Below are 12,830 nucleotides of genomic sequence, written 5' to 3'. Positions count from 1 at the left end.
CTTCCATGACGGCGAAGAATGTCCATGGAAGATGGACCGGAGCGGGCAGTGGCGGGGCAATGGCAGCTGAGGGGGGAGCGGGAACGGCCACACGGAAATTCCCCTCGCGCCAAATCTTGCTACAGATAGGGGGCGAGCTCGGGTCGGCCTGCCACCCCGTGAATCTAAAGGTTGAAGCCAAACTTTTTCCGCGCCTCGCAAAAAAAATTACGGGTCGGGCGCGTTTGCAGGGTCTGATCGGGCAGCATTTTCCGCGCGGACCCATATTTTGACAGTTATTTTGCGGATCACAGCATTATACGGGGTCTGCTAGAGATGCTCTAAGGAAGGAGAAGAGCAAGGCCACTGGCGTCCTGTGGCATAGAGAGGATGGATGCATACGTCCGCGGTGCAATTATTCAACAACTACATATTCATCAGGATTAGTTACATGATAATCTATGTGTATCAGTCTAATAAAAATACCAAGTTGTCATCGAATTAAACTCCGAGCTGATTTCCCACGAGCGCGAGCGATTGGGTTTGCAGCTCGCTTCATATGAGCGGCTCCATTCTCCAAATTTGGAGGTTGCGTATGTGGAATATATGAGCAAATTACTACAAGATTTAATCCAAATAAATAGTAAATAAATCATGACGACAATAACGAGATGGAACTACTAATGTGTACTAGCATAGTAGATGAATAGATGAAATCTAAGGCATAGACTAGAAATAGGATATAGCACGATCTCAAATAGAGACGATATAATTACGTACGGTGCAGCCGGAGCAGAACCGCTGGAGTTGATATTGTCAGCCATGTCGATGAAGAGGTTGCCGAGGTCAGGGAAGAAGTCGTCGCTGCCAGCAGTCACGCGCGTGCGCTCCCCAAAAATCTGACGACCCCTCTCCCGTACAGAATCACGAGAGGCGGGATTCCGGAGGCCCGTTGTCCCTTCTCGTGGTGCACGTCGAAAGGAGGGATGGAGAAGACTTGTGTGACGGCGCAATGTTCTAGAACAGTGTAAAACCATATGATGTGGCGGCGGCTAGGGTAGACGTCTGTATGTCTATATAGTTTGGGTTGGGTAGGTCGTGGGAGTAAACCCCGCGTCCAAGTCGGTAATAGCCCTAGGATCCAAAAAATTGGAAACAGCTGAGTAGTTAACGCGTTCGTTATTTATTAATTAATGATTCATTAATTTTCCTAAAAAAGAAAAATATAGAAAACATTCATAGCTTTGTCCTCGGCCGACTCAATTCCAAAACCCGGCGCGTCACATCGTGACAAGGCGAGCGAGGAGGAGGAGCACGCATATAGTTCTCCTCTTATCATTCTCATACAAGTGCTAGTAGAGCTCATCTTATAAAGTGGTGCATCTCCCAATAACCTAGCAGGATGGGACTAAACATTAGTCCCACTCACATCACACACAACCACGCATGAATGGGCCATGAGAATTTCAAATTTAGTTGGGCTTTGTGCCAAAAGCCTACTAGCAAATTCCAACAACCCTCCACAAAGTTTCATTGACACATCTCATCATTTAGTTCCAAAAAATTGTTTATACCGGTGCTTAGTGAAGACTGTTAAGTTGAACTTCCACTTAGAACTTTATGCTACACTAGAACACAACTTGAATAGTGGGTTATGCCTTGAACTACAAGTTTTCCGTGGGACTAGTTTCACACAAATCCTTGACCAATAACGACTGCCACAAGGCTTCCCCACGGGTGGAGTGTATACTTCATACTTCAAGGTCTTTCATGAATTTATTAGAGAATACCCAATTCTCACAGACCGCGACTTTTGACAGTCAAACTCATATAGGTGTGTTCCTTGGGACAACATCTCTACCTACATAGATAAGCCATTTGGAACATATTAAGATAAGTATCAACCTGCCATGCAGATCAGGGGAGTATTGCATCTTCACAGAGTGGGATAATTAATATAGGGATACTCACCTCCTAGCTGACCAACAACTTGTCTCCCATTTCTACTTCACAGGATTCCGATCACATAGAGTGGGTTACCACTATGGATAACTCATAAGGTGGGTCTCAAACCCATATCGATCGATGCATTATCTATCATATTACGTCATAAACCTTTTGTGAAGGGATCTGCCAAGTTTGTTGATGTTTGGATATAATCCAACATACTAACTCTGGAGTTCTTTCATTTCCCGACATATTTTAATATCCTCTTCACATGCCTTGAGGATTTCATATTATCCTTAGAACTGTTCATTTTGATTATCACGGTTCATGAGGATAGCAGGTATTGTTTTTTCAACTATAGATAAGTCCATCAAGAGCTGATGAAGCCAATCTGCTTCAACAGTGGACGTGTCTAATGTTGTGAGTTCTGCTTCCATATTTGACCTCCTTAAGATGGTCTGCTTGAAAGACTTCCAGGAAACAATGGCACCATCATGTGTACACACATGACCACTCGTGTCCTTAATATCATCAACATTATAGATATCCAGTTTGAGTCACTATAACCCTCCAGTACTCTTGGATACCCGGTTTAGTGAATCCCATAGCTCGCAGTGCCTTTCAAATAGCGCACAACTCTCTAAGCGCATGCCAGTGATCATCTCCCAGATTTGATACAAACCGACTCAGTTTGCCCACAACAAATGAGATGATAAGCCTCGTGGCACTCGCCAAATACATAAACAAGCCAATAATCTGAGAATATCCTAGTTGATCTCTACCAATCCGTCGATTCTTTCAAAGCAACACACTAGCATCATATAGAGTTGGAGAAGGCTTGCAGTCGCTATACCCAAAATGACTCAAGACCTTTTCCACATAGTGAGATTGAAGAAGTGTAATTCCACCATTCTCATCTCTCAACATCTTGATATTCAGAATCACATCAGCTTCTCCTAGATTCTTCATCTTAAAATAGAGAGATAAGAAATCCCTAACCTCCTTGATTAAATCAAGTTTGCTTCCAAAGACCAGTATGTCATTGACATACAGACAGAGAATAACTCCTTCGCCCCCACCATAGAGATAATACACACACTTTTTCAGGTTTATTTACAACAAAGCATGCACGAGTTAATGTTCTTTCAAAATTCTCATGCCACTGCTTATGATCTTGTCTAAGGCCATATAAACACTTCAATAATTTGCACACCTTTCCTTCCTGACTAGGTACTACAAAATGATTTGACTGACTCCATTGAGGAAAGTCGTCTTAACGTCCATTTGATGAACGAAAAGACCATGTGAGGCAACCAGTGATAGTAGCACCCGAATAGTGGTCAATCTACCCACAGGTGAGTAAGTATCAAAGAAGTCTTCACCTTCTTTCTGGGTGTAACCCTTGGACACAAGGCATGCCTTGTACTTTTCAATCCTACCATCAGGTCTAAAAAATTTCTTGAACGCCCACTTACATCCTACATGTTTGCACTCATAAGGACGATCAGTGATTTCCCATGTTCCATTAGCTAAGATGGAATCCATCTCGCTACGGATAGCTTCCTTCCAGTAGTCAGCATCAGAAGATGCATAAGCTTTTGAAATAGTGTTGAGTGTGTCATCCATGAGGTACACAATGAAATCATCACCAAAAGACTTTGCAGTCCTCTGTCTCTTACTTCTTACAGGAGTTCCATTGTTATCCTCCATAGGATTCTCAATGTCTTCCATCGCAATAGTGGGTTCAGGAATTACAGCTAATTCCTGACTAAACAGAGTAGGTATGTCCTGATTTGATGACCTAGGCATATGCTTCATAGGAAATATGTCCTCAAAGAAAGTCGTATAATTCGACTCCATAATTGTACCAACATACATGTTGGATACCTCAGATTTTATTATCAATAATCTATAGCCAATGCTATGAAAAGCATAGCTCAGAAGAACACAATCCATGGTGTTTGGTCCAAGCTTGCGCTTCTTGGGAATTGGTACATTGACTTTCGCCAAATAACCCCAAGTACGTAGGTAAGAGATTTTCAACCTTTTCCTTTCCCATCCTCAAATGGAGTCATGGTCTTATGACTTGTGGGAACTCGGTTTAGGACATCACATGCAGTCATTAGCGCCCCCCCACCATGCCTTGGAGAGACCCGATGTGTCTAACATGGAATTAACCAAATCAGTTAAAGTTTGGTTCTTTCTTTTGGCCACCCTATTTTACTGAGGTTAATAGGGAGGCGTCCGCTCATGGATTATACTATGTTCCACACAAAACAAATCTAATTCATTGGAAAAATGCTCTCCACCAATATCAGACCTAAGCCGTTCAACTTTTTGATCAAGTTGGTTCTCTACTTCAACTTTATAGTTTTTGAAGAAATTTAAAGCCTTGTCTTTTGATTTCAGAAGATACACATAACAATATCTAGCGGAGTCGTCAACCAACATCATGAAGTATTTCTTTCCACCTTTTGTCTACACTTCATTCATCTCACAAAGATCAGAATGTATAAGCTCTAGTGGCACCAAGTCTCTTGCCTCTGCAGTCTTATGGGACTTATGAGGTTGCTTAGCTTGCACACACACTTGGCACTTGGAGCCCTTGACAGTAGTGAATTTCATAATTAAACTCACATTGGCTAGCCGCATCATGCAACCAAAAAGTCAATATGACAAAGTCATGAATGCCAAATATTAGACTCATTATCATGGCAAACATGATTAATGACTTTAGTGCAAATATTTGGCAAAGATAGGTGGAACAAGCCTCCACACTCATAGCTTTTTCCAAAATGTTGTCCATACTTAGAGATTACAACTTTATTGGACTCAAAAACCAACTTAAAACCATCTCGACATAAATAGGAAACCGCTGACGAGATTCTTCTTGATGGAGGGAGCATGATGAACATTCTTCAGGCATGCAATCTTCCCCAAAGTAAACTTCAGATCGACCATGACATACTGAAAGGATGGTAGGAAAAATATCATACCCAGATTCCTTCATATCAGTATCACCAATGACAACATGAGCGGACTTACCACTCTTCTCAAGTTCGCACTCCTCATATCGGTTAGGACAACTAGGATCCCAGTGATTAGGATCACTGCAAACATGGCATAGTCCCTTCCCCTTTTTATGAGAATTCTTATTGAAGTTGGTAGAATGTGATGGCTTGGTCTTTACATCAAACCTGCCTTTGCCCTGAGATTTGTTCTTGTTGTTTCTGGGCTTGTTGGGCTGGATGTTCTTCTTCTGTACCATGTGGGAAGTAGAAGCTCCATTGGCAACTTGAACACGTGTTTCTTTTGCTCTCGCCTTCTCTTCAACATCAACAGTAGCAATGAGATCCAAAACGGAAAACTCTTGTTTCTTGTGTTTCAGGGAAGTAGCAAAATTGCACCACGAAGGTGGAAGCTTGGCAATGATGCCCCCGGCAACAAGCACTTGAAGTACTCATATTCCTTTGCGAGTGACTATATCTCATGAGCCTACTGAACCACAGATTGCTCATTAGTGATCTTGTAGTCATAGAATTGTTCCATGACGCACAACTCGCTGCTAGCGTTCGAGGCCCCAAACTTGGCCTCGAGCATCAAGTCCTTGTCGTTGTTAAACGACATATATGAATCCACAATGGAATCGTGTCGGTGTACAAAAAGAGGGGTACACTTTTTGTACCCCTATAACTGTGCACGGGCAGTCTGAGCCACGGGCACCACCACACTGGGCAAGGCAAGGGAGGTGAGCCAAGGTAAGGCCGAAGCTCAGGAGAAGCAGAACGACGCCAAGACCAAGACCACAAAGAGCAAAGGGGACAAAGCGGACCTCCTCCCCGAAAAGATCCTTGCCGGGAGGCGGTTTTAGCAAACCCGGCGAGACCCTTGCCGTGGTAGCTCGCCCCACACCTACGGAGTGAGTCACCCTTGAGTCCACTGCCCCCATGGGGCAAGGATTCGGGAGACATCCCCATGGTGGCTTGCAGATCTTTGGGAAGACATTCAAGATCAGATACACCCTTTAGAAGATGATGATCCTTGGCGGGATCCCAGCCAAGGAGGACCACAAGGCCCCCGGCAAGAGCCTTGCCGGGGATGACATCAGGCGCCACGGCAAGACCCTTGCTGGGGCCCCGGCAAGGCCCTTGCCAAGAACACCCGTAGGGCCACCATCAGGCCCACGCCAGTCAAACCTCCACCGCCGTTCGCATGCAGCTGCCGACCCAACCAGCTGGGCAGGCACCTGCGTGGAGGCATGCAGATCTTCGTGGAGATCCACCACTGCGCCACCTCAGCTACCTTCCTGCCTACATGGCACTGCGGGCGCCGCTGGCTAGGGCGCGTGTCGACGCGAGGGGGAGCGGTGACGGACGAGACAGGGCTCTCCCCCGTCCCCGATAAAGCAAGGACACCTGGGCAAGACACATTAAATGCGCCTTGTCATGTAATGCAAGGGATAACCTCACATCACTGTTCCCTTTCCACCTTCTGTGTGCCACTGTGGCAACCCCTTTCCTATAAAAGGAGGTCCGAGGCGACCAGGAGGAGGATTCGGCTTTTTGGAGCTCCTCACGCCCCATAGCTAGCTCAAGAACACAAATATACAATCCACCAAAGCAGGAGTAGGGTTTTACGCATCCCCGTGGCCCGAACCTGGATAAACAAACTGTGTGCTATCTGTTTGATCCGCTCTTCTCACGACCCCGCGCCCCGCAACCGTAGTAGGGATTCTTGTGATCCATTGGTGTCGTTCCCACCGACATCTTTGGCGCGCCAGGTAGGGGGCCTCAGTTGTGAGAATCGGCTTTAGCAGTTAGTTCGACGCTTCTTCACCGCCATGGCGCCCAAGAATAAGACGACGGTGGCAGTTGGCCCGTCAGAAGCCGGACATCATGTCCCGACGCGGGCGAGCAGCGGACCGGTCGCAGAAAGGACCTGAGGTGCCGTTCGCGAACACCAACACCGTCCCAACAGCCGGAGTTTGGGAGGCGGCGATGTTCGTGCGCCTGGTAACGGGCCGCACGCCGCCAAATCCAAAGACGGAGCCAGGCCTTCCGCGGGTGGCGCGGGGCCTTCCAAGATCGCTGCCACCCCGCCCGAAGGCGATGCGAGGGCCTCCAAGACTCCCACGCCGGTGACGACGGCACGCTCCTCTCAAGCGGCGCGCGACGAACGGTGTAATCACGCCGAAGACCCCGGGCGTCATCGCGGGAAGAGCCCCGAGCGCCACTCCCGGGAGGTAGAAGACCTACCCCGCTTGCTGAGGCGCTGGTGAAGATGGCATGCGACCGCGGGGTCGTGATAGAGCTCCTTCTGACATGGTCAGAAGTCGAAGCGCGTCGCGATCCGTGCAGGTTTCGCTGCCACCAACACCAACAGAAGCCCTGGCGCGCGCGCAGTTGCTCCTCGATTTTCCTCCCACTATGGGGAAACTCGACGAATGGAGAGCCACTATCCGAAGCCTTCTTGCGGTGGCCAACAAAGACGAACCGAGTCCGGTGGAGCCCCCAGGTCGACGCTCCGACGGAGTCCCACACACCAGTGGCAGGAAAGCCGGCGGCGCCGCGACCACGGTGCACTCGCCTCCTCCTTGCCCGGTACCGCGGACGCCAGCCCGTCGCGACGTTACGGGCGACGAAATCTCCATAGCGTCGTCCGACCCGCGGACCCACTGTGACCAGTGCCAAGTCCTTCAGGAATGAGAACATGAAGACACTTGAACCACTATCGAGCGCCGGCGCGGAGCGCGCCACCAGTCAGACAGGCGAGCAGGGCCTGCTGTGAACCACCCGGCACCGGAGAGCCCTGGAGGCCTACCTTACGAGGTAGGCTGTCCGGCTTTTACCCGTGAGCTGCGGCAGTTCCAGTGGCCCACTCACCACACCTTCAAACCTGACATTGGCGAAAAGTACAACGGCAAGACCCACCCGTCTGAGTTCCTCAGCATCTACACCATTGTGATGCAAGCTGCCGGAGCCCGCGACGATAAGGTGCTTGCGAATTACTTTCCGTTGGCTCTTAAACCCAACGCCATGTCATGGTTGATGCACTTGCCGGTAGACTCTATTTCCTCCTGGTCGGATTTGTGCCATGAGTTTGTGGGCACCTTTACTGGAGGCCACCAAGCCCATGGCCAAGCGAGCGACCTGCACGTCATTCCCCAGAAGGGAGGCGAGAGTCTCCGCAAGTATATACAGAGGTTCAGCCGGATACAATACAATATCCCTGATGTTCACCCTGCCGCCATCATCAGCGCGTTCCATCAGAACGTGCGTAACCGCAAGATGTGCGAAGAGCTGGCAATGAACAAGGTGAAAGATGTAGCAGAATTCTATGTTCTTGCTGACAGATGTGCCCGGGCTGAAGAGGGAAGGAAGTACCCCGGCGAAGACGCCAGCGTGGAAACCGACTCCTCAGATGAAGATACTGCCGCCTCGGTGAAGAAGGGCCGGCGCCGCAACAGGAAGCGCAAAGGTAAAGCCGTGCTTGCCGTCGAGGGATCTGGTGACACCGGCTCCACCAAGAAAACCAAGGCAGATGACCCCGGCAAGGAAATTGCCGGATGTGTCACCTACCGGGCCTTGGCGGTTGCCGAGAAGCCAGGAAACTCCGACAAGCGATACTGCAAGATCCATCGCACCAAAGGCCATGCTCTCCAAGACTCCCGATAGGTTGAGCTCCTCGCTGAGAAGCAGAGGGCTGAATATGAGAGGCAGGACAAGGAGAAGGGCCAAGACGGTGCTGAGGGGTCCGGCAAGAAGTGTGATGGCCAGGCGGGCCGTCGCGGCAAGGATAAACAACAGGAGAGGCCCGTCCGGGGCCGTGACAAAAAGCCAGAAGACGACGATCACGAAGAGGACGACGAATCCGGCGACCAAGAGTTTCAGAAAGCTACAGAGGCCATGTGCGTCGACGGCGGCGCCTCGCTGCATACTTCTCACCGCCAGCTTAAACAGTGGGCGCGAGAGATTACAGCGGTAGAGCCGTCGTTTGATGCCAAAAGGCCGCTGAAGTGGTCCAGCACACCTATCATTTTTAACACTGAGGATCACCCTGATCGCACTACTGCGGTCGGGTGCTTGCCATTGTTGGTTTCACCAATAATACGCAACCTCAAGGTGACAAAGATGCTAGTCGATGGCGGGGCCGGTCTGAACTTGATCTCGCCTGCCGTGATCAGAAACTACAGATTCCTGATGGAGACCTCGAAGAGACAGGCACATTTCAGGGGGTCAACCCTGGAAGAAGCCAACCTAAGGGAAAGGTCACGCTGCCCGTGACTTTTCTAAGCAATCTAAACTACAGGACGGAGAGGATCGTGTTTGATGTTGCCAAGATCCCCTTGCCTTACAACGGGATCCTTGGCTGCCCAGCGCTGGCCAAGTTCATGGCGGCGTCACACTACGCCTACAACACCCTGAAGATGCCAGGACCTATGACGATCATCACCATCCCCTCCGATAAGAAAGATGCGTTGATTTGCGCTGACCAACTATACCAGCAAGCAGTTGCAGCAGATGCCGCCACTAGGGCACTTGCTCCTGCCGCTGGGACCCCGGGAGGGAAGAAGAAGAATAAGACCGGTGAGACCTCGGACACCCACTCCGGCAGGCGCACCTCTTCGGAGTGTAGCGCTCCCGTCGAGGACGTGCCAGAGAGCTCCACTGGCGGAAACAAGAAGCCCAGGGCCATACCGCTGGGAACCAAGAAGGTTTCTGTCAATGAGGACGGCACGGGAGGGGATTTCACCATAAGCTCCACCCTTGACGACAAATAGGAAGACACAGTCGTCACCTTCTTGCGGGCGAATGTCGATGTGTTTGCATGGCAAGCTTCCGACATCCCCGGCGTTCCCAGGGAGGTGATTGAGCACCACCTTGCTGTCTGTCCTCATGCGCGGCCCGTCAAGCAGAAGGTCAGAAAGCAAGCTTTGGAACGACAAGAGTTCATCACAGAGGAGATCCGGAAATTGGAAGCAGTGGGTTTGGTAAGAGGAGTGCTCCATCCAACGTGGTTGGCCAATCCGGTCGTAGTGCGCAAGGCTAATGGGAAGTGGAGGCTGTGTATTGATTACACAGATATCAATAAGGCTTGTCCTAAGGACCCCTTCCTGTTGCCGCGCATCGACCAGATTGTTGACTCCACAGCTGGGTGTGATCTGTTTACATTCCTTGATGCCTACTCCGGCTACCACCAGATCTTCATGACAAGAGAAGACGAAGAGAAAACAACATTCATCACCCCATGTGGTACGTATTGTTTCATGCGGATGCCTTTTGGGCTGAAAAGTGCTGGTTCGACGTTTGCAAGGGCGGTCCAGATTAGTTTTGAACCCCAGCTCCATAGAAATATGGAAGCTTATATGGATGACATAGTGGTCAAAACCAAGGACAGGGCAACCCTCATACCGGATTTGCAACAAACATTTGCAAACCTGCACAAGAGCAACCTCAAGCTGAACCTTGAGAAGTGCGTCTTTGGCGTCCCATCCGGCAAGCTTCTCGGGTTCTTTGTATCACAGCGTGGGATAGAGGCCAATCCGGATAAGATCAAAGCTATAGAGCAGATTGAAGCACCCAAGCGAATCAAGGATGTGCGTCGGCTTGCTGGTTGCGTCGCCGCCATGGGCAGATTCATTTCCAAGTCTGCCGAGCGCGCCCTTCCCTTTTTCAAGATCCTGAAAAAGGCGGGCCCGATGGAGTGGACGCCAGAAGCCGAAGCAGCATTGCAAGATTTGAAGAAGTACCTCTCCTCTGCGCCAACACTAGTTGCGCCTAGACCACATGAGCCGTTGCTGCTATACCTGGCGGCAACGAACCAGGTGGTCAGTGCCGCACTAGTGGCGCAGAGAGAGGTTGACGATGAGGTAATGGCAGCGACAGAGCCCGACACCACCAATGCAGAGACGACACAACCAGTTGAAGTGCCACCGAAGAAGAAAATGATGCAGCACCCGGTCTACTTTGTTAGTTCCCTCCTGCGGGAGCTATATTAAGGTACTCCGGCATGCAGAAGCTGCTCTTCGGCCTTCTTATGGCCTCGAGGAAGCTGCGTCACTACTTCCAGGCACACGAGATCACTGTCGTCACTCGCCTCCCTCTGCAACGGATATTGCACAATCCAGATGCAACGGGAAGAATTGTGGAATGGGCACTGGAGCTGTCCAGCTTTGGCCTCAAGTTTGAAAGTACTTCGATGATTCAGAGCCGAGTCCTGGCGGAGTTCATTGCAGAGTGGACCGCAACGCCTGACGAAGAAGCCCAAGAGACTGCTCTCCCTGGCAAGGAGGCAAGTTGCAGTTGGATCATGTACTTTGATGGAGCTTTCTCCTTACACGGCGCCGGGGCTGGCGTACTGCTTGTCGCGCCCACCGGAGAGCACCTCAAGTACGTGGTCCAGATGCACTTCCTCAGGGAGGTGTCAACAAACAATACGGCAGAGTACGAAGGGCTGCTTGCCGGTCTTAGGATCGCGGTGGACCTCGGAATCAAGAAGCTCATCGTCAGGGGCGACTTGCAGCTCATCGTCAAGCAAGTCAACAAGGACTACCAGAGCCCGTTGATGAAGGCCTACATCAATGAAGTGAGAAAGCTGGAAGAGCGTTTCAACGATATACAGGCTGAATACGTTCCCCGAGCGAAGAACGATATCACCGATTACCTGTCAAAATGCGCTGCCCTCAAGCTACCTGTGGAACCAGGTACCTTTGTGCTCCAGCTAACTCAGCCATCCGTTGATCCATCAACAGAGTAGAACAAGAGGAGGAAATCAGGACCCGACAAGTACTTTCCTGCCGAGCTCCCCGGAGCTACCGGCAAGGATGTTGCCAGGGACACTGAGCCCGCCACGGGACGGCTAGCTCCGGCGGAGCGTCAAGCTCTTGCCGTCGAGACAGCCGCCCCTATAACGGAGGAAATGCCTTTAGTCCTCGCCGTCGAGCCTCAGGCTCTAGCGTGGGCATAGCATACCGTCTGATTCCTCCAAACAGGGGAACTTCCTGAAGAGCAGGAAGAAGCGAAAAAAGTAGCCCGTCGCTCTACCATGTACCAGTTCGTCGATGACGTCCTGTACAGAAAGAGGCCGAATAGTGTGAAATTGAAGTGTATCCCTCGGGAGGAAGGACTGGAGCTGTTGGCAGAGATACACAGAGGCATATGTGGATCCCACATTGGGTCAAGGGCCCTTGTCGGCAAGGCATTTCGGCAAGGCTTCTTCTGGCCCACAGCCCTCCAGCATGCGACGACACTAGTCACCAGATGTGAAGTGTGTCAGTTCCATTCAAAGAAGCTTCATCAGCCAGCTCAAGCCCTTCAAACCATTCCTCTCTCCTGGCCCTTCTCGGTCTGGGGGCTCGACATACTGGGCCCTTTCCCCCGCGTTGTCGGGGGCTTTGAGTACTTGTACATTGCAATCGACAAGTTCACAAAGTGGCCGGAGGTGGAGGCAGTGAGGAAGGTCACAACTTAGTCAGCCGTCAAGTTCTTCAAGGGACTAGTGTGCCGTTTTGGTGTACCCAACAGGGTCATCACCAACGACACACAGTTCACAAGCCGCACCTTCATGCAATATATCCAAGACCTCGGCAGCAAAGTCTGTTTCGCTTCCGTTGCTCACCCACGAAGCAATGGTCAAGCTGAGAGGACAAACGCTGAAGTACTGCGAGGCTTAAGGACCAAGACCTTTGACAGGCTGCACAAGAGTGGAAGGCGCTGGATTGATGAGCTGCCGACGGTTCTTTGGTCGATCAGGACGACGCCAAATCGAGCCACCGGCCAGACACCCTTTGCCCTGGTATATGGGGCAGAAGCAGTTCTCCCCACTGAACTCATATACGGGTCACCTCGAGTGCTCGCTTATGATGAGCTTGAGCAAGAGCAACTGCGGCAAGATGACGCAATGCT

This window comes from Triticum dicoccoides, chromosome 1A (assembly GCF_002162155.2).
Source record: "Triticum dicoccoides isolate Atlit2015 ecotype Zavitan chromosome 1A, WEW_v2.0, whole genome shotgun sequence".
NCBI lineage: Eukaryota > Viridiplantae > Streptophyta > Magnoliopsida > Poales > Poaceae > Triticum > Triticum dicoccoides.
Note: the sequence above shows the minus strand (reverse complement) of the source record.